The sequence below is a fragment of the Pongo pygmaeus genome, chromosome 13 (assembly GCF_028885625.2).
Source record: "Pongo pygmaeus isolate AG05252 chromosome 13, NHGRI_mPonPyg2-v2.0_pri, whole genome shotgun sequence".
In the NCBI taxonomy this organism is placed as follows: domain Eukaryota; kingdom Metazoa; phylum Chordata; class Mammalia; order Primates; family Hominidae; genus Pongo; species Pongo pygmaeus.
Genome location: NC_072386.2, coordinates 10,290,578 through 10,305,416, shown reverse-complemented (window position 1 = coordinate 10,305,416; position 14,839 = coordinate 10,290,578). Strand labels below are relative to the sequence as shown.

Genomic DNA, 14,839 nt, shown 5'->3' with positions numbered 1-14,839 from the left:
AGATCTTCGTTCACTCCCCATCCTGTATCCCCATTTTTAAGGATTTTTATTTGATATTCTGTGTAACAGCAGTACTGAAAATCATGTTACCTGACACCATATTTAATATTTATTTACAGCCAGCAAAGCGACATCTCAGTCTATCTCCTTTCATATTAAGCAATAAGTGTATGGAACTGGAAAGCTGGATGATTTTGTAAGTCAATTTGAAAAGTCACCTTGCAACTCTCCAGAAATAACATGCTAGCAAGTATTCCTGTGCACTATAACTCTCTGGAAATAACACATTAGCACATATTCCTGTGCACTATATCTCTCTGGAAATAACACACTAGCACATATTCCTGTGCACTGTAACTCTCTAGAAATGACACGATAGCACGTATTCCTGTGCACTGCAACTCTCTGGAAATAACACGATAGCACGTATTCCTGTGCACTGTAACTCCCTGGAAGTAACACGATAGCACGTATTCCTGTGCACTGTAACTCTCTGGAAATAACACGATAGCACGTACTCCTGTGCACTATAACTCTATGGAAATAACATGATAGCATGTATTCCTGTGCACTATATCTCTATGGAAATAACACACTAGCGTGTATTCCTGTGCACTATAACTCTCTGGAAATAACACGCTAGCACATATTCCTGTGCACTATAACTATGGAAATAACACACTAGCATGTATTCCTGTGCACTATAAGTCTCTGGAAATAACACGATAGCACGTATTCCTGTGCACTATAACTATGGAAATAACACGATAGCATGTATTCCTGTGCACTATAACTACAGAAATAACATGCTAGCACATATTCCTGTGCACTATAACTCTCTGGAAGTAACACGCTAGCACATATTCCTGTGCACTTCAACTCTCTGGAAATAGCATGATAGCACGTATTCCTGTGCACTGTAACTCTCTGGAAATAACATGATAGCACGTATTCCTGTGCACTGTAACTCTCTGGAAATAACATGCTAGCACGTATTCCTGTGCACTATAACTATGGAAATAACACGATAGCACTTATTCCTGTGCACTATAACTCTGGAAATAACACGCTAGCACGTATTCCTGTGCACTATAACTCTCTGGAAATAACACGCTAGCACGTATTCCTGTGCACTATAACTGCGGAAATAACACGCTAGCATGTATTCCTGTGCACTATAAGTCTCTGGAAATAACACGATAGCACGTATTCCTGTGCACTATAACTACAGAAATAACATGATAGCACGTATTCCTGTGCACTATAACTACGGAAATAACACGCTAGCACGTATTCCTGTGCACTATAACTCTCTGGAAATAACACGCTAGCACATATTCCTGTGCACTATAACTACAGAAGTAACACGATAGCACGTATTCCTGTGCTCTGTAACTCTCTGGAAATAACACCCTAGTACAGATTCCTGTGCACTATAACTACGGAAATAACATGATAGCACATATTCCTGTGCACTCTAACTCCCTGGAAATAACACGCTAGTACGTATTCCTGTGCACTATAACTACGGAAATAACACGATAGCACGTATTCCTGTGCACTCTAACTCTCTGGAAATAACACGATAGCACGTATTCCTGTGCACTGTAACTGACTTCAAACAGAAGTTATTGTATGAAACTCCAAAACACTTGCTGGTTGTTCCTGGCCCAGCGAGCCCTGGCTCAGGGGCAATAGCTCCATGTACTGGAGCCTCATTTGGAGCCGAGGTGGCCTCTGGAGAGCCTCACCCCAGCCCTGCCAGCATCACCACCAAGTGGGCACAGTACCTGGACTTCTGAAGGCCGTCCCCCGTTCCTATAAAGCCTGCAGCTTCAGGGTGGTGGGGACTTGGTGAACTCGGAATTCCAGGAGCCTGGGCTCACGGCTGCCCTTCTTTGGCTGTGCAGGGAGGTCCTTGGTCAGAAGAAATGCTGTGTGGACCCCATGGTGGGGTGGGGCTTTCTGAGTCAGGGATGGCAGTTTTGGCCACAGCGTGGCACACAGGGAAGGCAAATCCATGCCCCCGAGTTCTGTTCCACTCAGGACAAAAAAGCTCCCCAGGGAGCTGCCGCTCCCCTGATGGAAGCCGTGGATGTGACCACCTGCCCCAGGCAGCTGGCCGACCCCAGGGGAATGGTGCCACCTCGGAGCTTTGTGCTAGCCTCTGCTGCTGGCTGATGGCACTCAGTGGTGGTTGTAGCCGGTTAGCCTTGGTGGGTGGAGTCCGTGATGCTGAGTCCAGGGTCACTGCCTGAAGTTCTGACCACTGGGGGGATTTTGCCTCCCCACTGCCCTCAGCGATGTCCTGGGCAGGGGCTGTGGTGCTGCTGCCCCCCCACTTCTGGGCGACACCTGCACATGGCATAGAACCATCTGGAAAACTGGCCCGAGTCTAGTTGTCTTCTGTCAGCTGATCTAGGGAATTTTCCATGAGGCCACAGGTGCAGGAGAGAGACGGCCGTGTGGCAGGAGTGGAGGCCAGGGACGTTCCTTCTTCACTCGTGCCTTCAGGGCTTACACCAAACCACGTACACACCACTTCCATTTGGTGATGGAATACAGCTGTGCACACCTGAGCATGTCATATATAAGCATGTTGTGTATGAGTGTGTGCTATGAGTGTGTCATGCATAAGCGTGTCACGTATGAGCATGTCCAGTATAAGCATGTGCTATAGTGTGTCATGTATGAGCATGTGCTATGAGTGTGTCATGTATGAGCATGTCATGTATGAGCCTGTGCCATAACAAGGTGCTAACCTGTCGCGGTGTTTCCCCGCAGATCACTATGAGGAGCCCCTGGTGTCCACCCTACCCTCGTCGTCCTTCAGCAGCTCCTCCGAGCTGTCCAGCAGCCACAATCCCAGCTTCGCCAGACTGAACCGGAGAGACGGTATGTCCACTTCCCATCTCTTACTGATTCATGGTGGAGCTCACACAGTTTCAAGGATCAGCATCTCTTTTGTTAAGGGGTCATGAGTAAATTACCCAATGCGCATAAAATAAAATTCTGAGTATTATTCAAACAGGTTTGTAGGAATGTTTCTGTTAGAAATGTATGGCGTGTAAATGTTCTATCCACAGACCAAGGTCGGCAGTGGGGGTTTCTCTCTGCACCGGGCCATGGAGGGGATTGGGCAGGACAGGGTGTGGGTGGCATGTACCTGTGCACTGAGTATGCCCATTTCCACATGAAAATGCGCACAGGACATGGCATATACCAGGTTCTATTTATCTTGGAAAACGTATTTTCTATCACACATATTCAATTTTATGGGTATACAAGCTGTGAGTATCAAGTTATTCTTCTTTAAGTCGAACAGAACTGGAAGCCGTGTCATTTCCATCGCGGCTGTGGCCAATTCCATGAAATGCTGAGGATTTAAAACAACTGAGATTCATTCCCTTGCAGTTCTGGGGGTCAAAGTCTGCAGTGGGGCTCATGGCACTAAGGTCAAGCTGTGGGCAGGGCTGGGTCCTTCTGGAGGTGCCCGGGAGCCTCTGTTTCCTCCTTCCCATGCCTGGAGGCACCTGTTCCTTGGCTTATGGTTCCTTCCCCATCTTCAAACCAGCAATGGCCACAGAGTTTTGTCTCTACCCATCCATCTAGCCCTGACTCTTCTGTCTTCCTCTCTCTCATTTAAAGATGTGTGGGTCAGATGACACTACCTCCTTCCCCTGGATACCAGGATAGTGTCCGGGTCAGATGACGCTGCCCCCTTCCCCCTGGATACGAGGATAGTGTCTGGGTCAGATGACACTGCCCTCTCCTTCCTGGATACCAGGATAGTGTCCGGGTCAGATGACACTGCCCCCTCCCTCCTGGATACCAAAATAGTGTCCTGGTCAGATGACACTGCCCCTCCCTCCTGGATACCAGGATAGTGTCCGGGTCAGATGACTGGCAGCCTTCATGCCTTGTTGCCACACAAGGTAGCCCTGACCCTGCTTCTGGGGGCAGATGTGGCATCTTCCGTGGGCCAGTGCTCTGCCCCCCACTGAGAGCTAGAAACGTGGGCTTAAAAGATGCTTGCCAATTAAAAACAAAGCGAAATAAATGTCTTCTTTCTCTCAAGAGTGCGAATGTGAAGCCGTATTTGTGGCCCTCTGGGCTCATTTTATTCCCATAGTCAAGGCTTCTTCTCTGGGAGTGTGCTGAGCGGTGTGTGCCCCTGCTTAAAGACAAATGCACAAATCTGAGCCCCAAGTTGCTCTGGAGAAAGAAAGGGGTAAAAAACTTACAGAGACAGGGACGAGAGTGCTGCAGTTCTTGCAATGCAAAATGCAAGAGAGAGCATTTGTGCACACATTCCAGGGAGATCCAGCTGGCCCGGCGCTGCTCACATGGGGGGTGCCTGTGCAACCTGGGCCAAGTAGGGAGGACCCCAGTGCTGCAAGAGGAGGACCCAGGACCCTAAGGCCATGAAGGGAGGACCCTCAGGCCATGTGGGGACTATCCTAGGGCTGCATTCCACGTTCACTCTCCTGTTTCCTTCTCATCTGTGTGGAGCTGGTACTCAACACTGGACCACATTTACTGCAGTGAATACTGGGTGACACAAAAAGATATAATTTATACACAATGATTTGGTATTTTACTCTTTTAATATAGGCACACTGGTAGATAAATGATGATGTTTCCAAAGTGCTTATTACTGTACAGATGTGCCACACATGTGATGACACCTTGTCATTTGATATTTTAAAATTACAACTTAAAAATTATTTCACTATATAAGGGGGCCTTGGTGAAGAGGTGGCATGCACTGTGTGAACACAGAAGTCTCTGGCATTCATGTTGGATACCAGGTAGGAACGGGAGTCCCGGGTTCCCATGAGAAGTATCTCGCCGTGGGTCGTGGCTGCGTGCTGGGGTTGGCCTCCCACTGTGACTGCCTCATGGGACAGGTGGTCAGGGATCCCACGGCTTCCCCCACACAAAAGGTTCTCAGCAGAAGCAGGGGCCTCCCTGGACTCAGGCTGGGACCCCAGCAGGTAGACTCGGGCTGGGACAGCAGCAGGAGCCTCCGTGGACTCCTGCTCTCCTGGAGCCTCTGCTTCCCCTCCACTCACAGGTGTCCTGGCCTCGGTTCATCATGGGCCCCATCTGATGTTTCGTCCCAGGGAGCTGCCCCCACAGGACTGGGCCCCTTAAAGGACAGCATCCAGGGAGGCCGAGCTCCTCTGTGAGCCCCACGCCCAGGACCCCTTGCCCTGCAGTGGTGCTCCCCAGCCCTCCCCCATCCCCCACACCCTTGCTGTTGCCTCCTCACCACTCCCTCTGGCAGCCCTGGCAGCCCCACCTCCACACCTGTGCCCGCCCCGCCTTCACACCTGAGCCCGCCCTGCCTTCACACCTGAGCCCGCCCTGCCTTCACACCTGAGCCTGGCCCACAGGATCACAGCCACAATGCTGACCTGGTGCCATTCTCTGCTCAGAACGCACTCAAAGGAGCTATTCCGTGCATGCTTAATTTGGCAGTCTTTCTTTTACTTCAAATGAGATTTATTTGAGCCATATTACATCTGAATTTCTAATATCTGTCTCTAAGTGGATTAGCTTTATCCCTGAACCCAAAGCGAGATGCAATTACAGCCGTGTTCTACGGCCAACTGGGCTTATCCACACTGTCACAGCAAATAAAAGGGATATTTTTGTGCCACTAAAACACAACAAAAGGAGAAATAGTTTAGGAAAATACAGTGTTCATTCTTATTTGAGTCCTAAATATTGTACTTATTTAGGAGAAACACAATTTTTTTTTGTAAATAAGAAAAATCTATGCTTCAATCAATTACTCTCAAAGTTTTCACGGCTTATACAATGAAAGGGGATAACATATTGAAATCACTAAGTTTATCCTCCGTGCTTCTGTGTAAATTTAAGAACAGGCACTTGTCTGGGCTCGTCACTGGCCTGGCAAGGTCATCAGACCGAGTGGTTCAAGGATCAGGGTCCGCCTCAGCAGAAATCATTTTAAGTCTCTATTTTCCCAGAGCTCATAACGAAGCAAGATATCAACCTCAATGAATTTTATTTGCATGTTAATTAAGTTTAAACCAGCCCATTTTAATTATCTCTTACTTGTTAATTCATCGTTTTTGATTGGGCTTTATTCTATTTTTCTCCCTCCTGATAGCCTGCAGCCCTCATGAAAGAATTGCAAATTGGGAGTGAGTTATCGGAGGCCGCAGGGCGTTCTGGGGTTTTCACATTTCTCGTTGGGTTGGGATCTTGCTGTGAATGATGGCTGTGTGACAGATCTGGGCAGGAACGAGGACACCAGTAAAACATAAATTACTCTGCGTCAGGAGCACCAAGAAACATTAGGTTTCCACAGCCATGCCGGGGCCTCACAGTGAGAGAAGGAACAGGCAGAAAGCCTGCAATGCTCCAAGCACAGCATCTCCCTTGTGGTTGGAATCTGCTCCAACATCCAAGCGGGTGCCTAGAACCTCGAGTGGCACCAACTTAGACCATGCTGCTTCCTGGAAACACAGATCTATGATTGAGTTTAAATACAAAGTGGGCACAATAACAGACTAACAACAAAACTAATAGTAACATAGAAATATAATAAAATATTGTAATACAAGTTATGTGAATGTGGTTTCTCTCTCTCTGAAAATATCTCATTGTATGGCAGGCCCCTTCTTGAGATGCTCACATGCCCACCTCATGAGAGAGGTGAGTGACACACGCTGAGCCGTGGGCCACATGACACCTTTCCCTCTGCGGTGGACCCCGGTCCCTGGCACCCTCTGCAGCCATGGGTCATGTGACACCTTTCCCTCTGCAGGGGCCTAGGTCCTCCCACTCTCACACTTTCTGCAGCCATAGGCCATGTGGCACCTTTCCCTCTGTCCTGCCCTGGGTCTTCATGCCCTCTGCAGCCATGGGCCATGTGACACCTTTCCCTCTGTGGTAGTCCCAGGTCCTCATGCCATGATGGTGTTTGTGGTCCGGCCTCAGCAGCAGGCAGTGTCCATGACTAATGGGCAGGTCGCCCAGATGGCTGAATATGCTGGATGAGGGGATTATTCACATTGGGGCCAACTTCACCAGGCTCCTTAGAGCAGGGCATGATTTAAACTCGTGAAACATTTATTCCTGAAGTTGCCGTTGACCTCAGGCGGCTGAAACTGCAGAGAGCAAAACCTAGGATGAGGGTACCGCTGTGGACCACTCCTGTGTCTGCGTCTCCAGGGCAGGGCAGGGGTTCACGATGTGAAGGTGGCTCTGCCCGGGTCACAGAGGGCAGGCAGCGGCAGTGCAGGGCAGGGGTTCACGATGTGAGGGTGGCTGTGCCCAGACACAGAGGGCAGGCGGTGTCGGTGCAGGGCAGGGGTTCATGATGTGAGGGTGGCTGTGCCCGGGTCACAGAGGGCAGGCGGCGGTGGTGCAGGGCACTTCACTGTCCCCAGGGGAGAGGAGAGAAGCTCTCAGGCCCTCCCTCACCCGGAACGCTGCTCTGGTGGGCTTTGAAGCCACCACGCTATCAGCAAAGAGACTTGCTCAGTTTCCTTGGTAGAGGGAATTCAGTGGCCCATGAGAGACTTCATAGCTAAAGAAGAATCGTAACAGGCAGCCAGTGTCAGTGATAACTCCAGCAATGCTACAACGGCACAGCTGACAAACAGGGAGGACACCAGGTGACAACAGAAGCTAACATTGGCATCATCAAGGCATGCCAGGGATCGATACCCAACATCAGAAGCCGGGGGTGCCAGAAGGGATTCTCACCTACGGGCTTCAGGGAAGATGTTTCTTCCTGGCACCTTGACTTTGGACTCCTGGCACCTTGACTTTGGACTCCTGGCTTCTACATCTAACAGACATGCACTTCTCCTGTTTCGAGCCATCCAGTTTGGTGCTTTGTTATGAAGCCTAGATAATTAATATGACCCTGAAGGAAGAAAAATACAGCAGCAAAAAAATACGATCCTTTTTAGCTCATAAGCATGATGATCGGGCACTCATGCACACATGTGAGATGTGTCACCCTCCAACCCTGTTACGTTAGCACATTATCCACGTGACATGAACTTAAAGAAAATGAATAAATACTCATTGATGGTTAAAGTGGTTCTGATGTGATTCTAAACATCTGTTGGGATGATATTTAAGACAGCTGTGTTATGTATTGGGAACGCAATATAGAACCAAAATGGAGAAAATGTTTATATGTTGTAATCAAACTGGTCACGTGATGATGTCACTAGCCTGTGATTTTATATATTCTATACTATATATATTATTTATATATAATTTATATGTATATAGATTGTAATATCTAGAGTGATCACTCTAAGAAGATGAAAGAAAAACACGGATATAAAAATGAGCCAAAAAGTAATGTTAAAAATTGCTTCTTGCCATAGAATGTAGAAAAAAAAGAGAAATGAAAAGCAGAACAAAAAAATAAAAGAACCAGAAAACAGACAAAAAATGCCATACTTAATCTCTAACATAACAATAATTACATAAAGGGTAAGCAGACTAACACACTAATTAAGACACAGATAGTTGAAGAGTAGGTTTAAATACATGACCCAATTTTATGTAATTTACAAAATGCTTACTTCAAATATCATGACATATACGGGTTGAAAGTAAAAGCATGGGGAAAGAAATGTCATGCAATCATTAATGAAAAGAAAGCAGGAGTTGCTATATTGATATCAGAAAAAGTAGACTTAAGAGCAGGTAAAATTACCAAATACAGAAGGGGACTTTATACAATTATGTTTAAAATAACCTAAAAGGAATATATACCAATACTAATTATGTATGCTAATTGTGCACCAAATACCACACCTGCACAGATGTGAAGCAGAAACTAATGGAGGTGAAGGGACAAACAGAGGAATCTCAAAGTATAAGTCTTAGAACTTGAGGCCCCTCTCCCAACAATTGTTAGAACAACCACACAGAAAATCATCAGGGACACAGAAATGACCTGTGCCATCAACCACCTGTATCGAAGTGGTCATTCTAGAACACTCCACATTTCAACAGCAGAACACAGACTCTTAACTGCACATGAAACATTCTCCAGGAAGATCACACATTGAGATGTAAGAAACATGACTAAAGTTAAAAGTAATGAAAGCACACAAGTGTCTTCTGTGACTACAGTGGAAACACTAGGCATCGTCAACAGAAGGACACATGGGGAATTAATCGCTATGTATCAATTAAGCAACAAAAAATCAGGAAGTAAATTAGTTTTCTAACTTTGAGATGAAGACAAAACCACAACATACCAAAATGAATTAAATGCAATTATCAAATGTAGTCAAAGCATTACTAAAAGGGAAATTTATAGCTCTAAATGCATGTATCTAAAACACAAGAAAGATCTTAAGTCAATGCTGCATCACTCTAGGAACCTGGAAAAAGAAGAACAAACTAACTCAAAGAGGCAAAAGAATGAAATAATAGAGTAGCATGTAAATTCATGATATAGAGACTAGAAAATAATAAACAGAAGGAAATAAAACACCAAACATTGGTTATTTAAAGATGCTTTGAAAACTGACAAACCTATAGGTGACCCAAGAAAAAAAGGAAATCTGAACATATCACAATAATAAGATTAAAATAGTAATTATGAAATTCCTACAAACTAATACTCAGGACCTGACTGCTTCATGCCTACATTTATGAAATTCCCACAAACTAAAACTCAGGACCTGACTGCTTCATGCCTACATTTACCAAGCAAAACGATGAACTCACACGAATCTTTCACAAACTGTTCCCAAATAACAGAGAAGAAGGGATTCTCCTCCACGCATCGCATGAGGCCAATATTACTGAAATACCAAAGTCAGACAAAGACCTCACAGGAAAACCACAAGTGAATATCTCTGAAGAATATGGATGAGAAAACTCTCAAATATCAGAACACGCAATCCAGCAGTATGCGTAAGAAATTACACGCCATGACCAAGTAGGACTTATCTCAGAAATGCAAGATTTGCTTAATATGCAAAAGTAAATCAATGTAATGCAACATTAATAGAATAAATGACAAATATATACTATCAATATATACACAAAAAGCATTTAACAGAATCCCACACTCTTTCATAATAAAAACAATGAGCCAACTAGAAATAGATTCAAACTTCAATAACCTTTAAACAGATTTCTACAAAACCAACAGCTAACATCACACTTAATGGTGAAAGACAGAGGCTTCCCCCTAAGAACAACCACAAGACAAGGTTGCCTACTCTTGCCAATTTTATTTATATTGTTCTAGAGCAGGGGTCTGTCCCCAGCCCCCGGGCCATGGGCCAGAACTGGTCCGTGGCCTGTTGGGACCCAGGGCACACAGTAGGAGGTGAGCAGCGGGTGAGTGAGTGAAGCTTCATCTGTATTTATAGCCACCCCCCAGTGCTCCCATTACTGCTTGAGCTCCGTCTCCTGTCAGATCAGCGACTGCATTAGACTCTCATAGTAGTGTGAACTCTATCATGAACTGTACACGCGAGAGACCTAGGTTGCACGCTCCTTATGAGAATCTAATGCCTGATGATCTGTCACTGTCTCCCGTCACCCCCAGATGGGACCATCTAGTTGCAGGAAAACAAGCTCAGGGTTCCTACTGACTCTGCATTATGGTGAGTTGTATATTTTTTTCATTATATATTGCAATATATAGTAACGGTAAAGTGCACAACAAATGTAATGTGCTTGAACCATCCCAAAACCACTCCTTCCACCCACAGTTCATGGAAAAACTGTCTTCCACAAAACCCTGGTGCCAAAAAGGTTGGGTACCACTGTACTAGAGGTTCTCACCAGGAAAATTGGACAAGAACATTAGGAAGAAGGCATGAATATTACAAAGGAAGAAGTAACATTTTCTCTATTTGTAGATGACATGATCTTGTATGCAGTCTTTCAGGACACACAAGCACACAAAACTACTATAGCTAATACACAAGTTCAGCAAGTTTTCAGGATACAAGAGCAATACACAAAAATCAATTGGGTTTCTATACTTCAGAAATAAAAATTCAAAATAAAATTAAGAAAAAAGATTATTTTTTATTTTATGCTCACATAGCATAAAATATCTTGGAATACATTTTACAAAAGAGGCACAAATTTTATATACTGAAAGACACAAAACACTGTTAAGAAGAACTGAAAATAAATGGAAAGACAGATCATTCATTTATTAGAAGACATTTTTTAAAATGGTGCTATTTCTCCCAATGAATCCACAGGAAATGAAATCCCTTTCAAAATTCCAGTGGCCTTTTTTTCACAAATTAACAAGCAGATCCTAAAGTTTATTTCAAAGTGCAAATAACCCACGATAAAATACAAGGCAACACTGAAAAAGAACTAATTCAGAGGACTGTCTTAGTTTAAGCTTCTGTAACAGAGTACCGTAGACTTGGTGGCTTATCAATGACAGAAACTTATTTCTCTCAATTCTGGAGGTGGGAACTCTGAGATCAGGGAGTCCACACGGTCAGGCTCTGGTGAGGACCTTCTAGGATGCAGGTTCCTCTTCTCGTATTCCCACCTGGTGGAGAGGCAGGCAGGGAGCTCTCTGTGTAGCTTTTCAAATGGCATTAATCCCATTCCTAGGGCTCTGCCCTCCTGAGCTCATCACCTCCACAAGCCCCACCTCCTGGCACCACCATGTTAGGGGTTAAGATCTCCACACAGGAATTTGAGGAACTTGAAACCCTCAAACCCCCAAAGGGCCACTGCGAGGACTCCCATGTGCTGGTTCCAAAGCTGACTCCAAAGCTCCAGTCATCCCTGTAATCCCAGCACTTTGGGAGGCTGAGGCAGGCAGATCACAAGGTCAGGAGATGGAGACGATCCTGGCCAACAGGGTGAAACCCCATCTCTACTAAAAATACAAAAACAAAATTAGCTGGGCGTGGCAGCAGGTTCCTGTAGTCCCAGTACTCAGGAGGCTGAGCCAGGAGAATGGCGTGAACCCCGGAGGCAGAGGTTGCAGTGAGCCGAGATTGCACCAGTGCACTCCAGCCTGGGCGACAGTGAGACTCTGTCTCAAAAAAAAAAAAGCTCCAGTCATCAGGACACGTATTGTCATAGGTGTCATAGGAACAAACACAGAGATCTGTGGAATCGAGTGTGTGGTCCAGAATAACTCCTCACCTTTACAGTAAATTGATTTTCAATAAGGGGTCCAACATTTTCAAGAAGGGTTCCAAGAAAGTCCAGTGGTGGAAAGAATGGGATAACTGGATAGCCACGTGCAAAAGAGTGGGGTTGGTTACTCATGCACCCCAGACACAGAAAGTAACTCAGAATAACTCACAGGCATAAACGTAAGAGATAAAACTATACAACTCTTAACAGAATACATCCACGAAAATTTTCATGGCTTTGCTTTAGGCAATGGCTTCTTAGACATGATATTAAAAGCACAAGCAACAAAAGAAAAAAAGATGTTATATTTATTTAAAAGTAATAAACGTTTTGTTTCAAAAGACATTAAGAAAGTGAAAGGAAAACTTAAAGAATGGGAGAAAATACTTGCAAATCATATATCTAAGATAATTGTATCTTGGATATTTTAAAAACTCTGACAACACAACAATAAAATATAAATAACTCTATGGTAGTCAGAATACTGTATTTCTCCAAAAATGATTTACAAGTGGCCGATAAGCACATTCCAAGATTATCAACATCGATAGTCAGTGGGGATACGAGAATCAAAACTACAAGATGTGATTTCACACCCCCTAAAATGGCCATTACCTAAGAGACAGAAATAAGAAGTGTCAGTGAGGTGTGAGGAACGGAGCTCTCCTCCACTGCCCGTGGGAATGTGAGATGCTGATTTGGCAAACAGTTTGACCTCAACGTTCACATTCAGAGTCACCAAAGCCTAATATTAACATGAATCAACAATTCAAAATTTGTATAAAATATTTTTGCAGTCTGTTTGGCACACCAAGTAAAGCTCAAAAAGTTAATATCAATCATAAGGCTGTTAAAATAGAAACATTTGTAACGCCCAGAACAAAGGAGTTATTTGCCCTTTCAACAACAATGCATAAATAACCGCTTCAGGAATCCGAGTCTTTATCTCATAAGTGAAATCAGGATGGTTGCTTCTCAACCATCCCCACGGCCCATCAATAATTCCAGCAGTGGCTGGTTTCCGAATGCTTGAAGCAAGCTGAATGCTTGAAGCCAGACTGGGTCATTTATAAAGAAAAGAGGTTTAGCTGCCTCACCGTTCTGCAGGCTGTACAGGAAACATAGCCGCTTCCACTTCTGGGGTGGGAGAGAGGGCAGAGGGCAGAGGGGACGCTTTTAAAAACCAAATCTCGTGAGAACTCACTACCGTGAGAACTCACTACCATGAGAACTGTGCCAAGGGGATGGTGCTATACCGTCCATGAAAAATCCACCCCCACAATCCCATTACCTCCTCCCAGGAGCCACCTCCCACGCTGGGGATTATGACTCAACGTGACATCTGGGCGGTGACACAGAACCAAACCACATCACAAGCACATTGATGTTGGGCTTGTTGGATGAACATACGTGGTCACAGCTGAGTCCGCTGTTTGTATGAGGACTGAGAACCGTTTTCCTCTGCAGTAGCCTTCTCTGCTGACTAACGACAGGGGCAGCTCCAGTGGCTCTTCTGTGCTGAGTCCCTGGCAGGTTCGAGTTTGGGCCACTCTGTGCTCTCTAGAGATAGAGCGTGTGTGTGGCAAGTGCCCACTCACACCCAGGACCTCCTTCACCGGCAGGTTCGGCTCAGCTTTGATCCTCATATGACGGTTGTTTTGTAACATTAGGGAAAAACAGTTTCTGTAGTGATTTTTTTTTCTTCCAATCCAGATAAACACCAGGCTACTATAAATGTGACGGAATTTTGAACACCAGGGAAAAAGAACCAGTTACCTGGGGGTTTCTCTTTTCCTCCAGCCACATGGAGCCATTCTTATACTGAAATCTGAGATCCCTTCAGATACTCCCACAGTAAAAGGAGCCATTGTACCAACAGCTAAGATGATCATCGCCCGGGTATTTAACACTTCACTTCTTAATAAAAGTGGTCTTCCTGTAAATCTGAAATGCATTTAGTATTGCAGAAATAATCACATTATTGAACTTTGAAGAACAAAAATTTTTGAGATTTTGAAGCATAATATTCACAGATATAAAATGTTCCATGGTTTTTTTTTTCACTGTCACTCTGTCTCCGTATTCTGATGCTTTGACATGTTATGGTTGTGAGGCAGGGAAGGCAATCCTCAAAATTGGGGCTTAGCCCAGAAAGGTTCTTGGCTTTGCCCAGGGAAGAATTCCAGGGTGGCCAGTGTGGCAGGCGGTGGCCGTGCACGGCAGCAGCAGACGTCCGGCTCCTTGTGGAGCAGGGCTACCCCATGGGCAGTTCACCCAGAGCCATGGCTCAGAGGCATCTCTGCACTCCTATTTATACCCACTTTTAATTACATGCAAATCAAGGAGCAGTTTATGCAGAAATTTCTAGAAATGAGGTGGTAACTTCTTGGTCTTTGGGTTGTTGCCATGTAAAGGGGTATGGCAGGTGTTGCCATGGCAATTGTAAAGTGACACAGCCCTGGTGGGTGTGTCTAGTGGAGACTTTTGCCTCTTCCCTGATTTGGCTAGTCCTCAATCTGGTCCGGGGTCCAAGCCCCACTTCTGGAGTCGAGTTGGGCTTACTACCTCAGTTGCAAGGAGAATCTCTCTCTCTCTCTCTCTCTCTCTCTCTCTCTCTGTCCCTCTCCCTCTCCTCCTTCTCCTCTCTCTCTCTCTCTTTTTCTCTCTCTCTCCCCTCTACCAATTA

General features: G+C 45.2%; 1 non-coding gene across 1 annotated transcript; it reads left to right on the top strand.

Annotated features, from left to right (window-relative positions):
• Positions 1 to 7,944: 7,944 nt before the first annotated feature.
• On the top strand, positions 7,945 to 8,044 carry LOC129027086 (small nucleolar RNA U13). Its single transcript, XR_008498179.1, has one exon. It is a non-coding gene; the product is annotated as a small nucleolar RNA U13 (small nucleolar RNA).
• Positions 8,045 to 14,839: the final 6,795 nt, after the last annotated feature.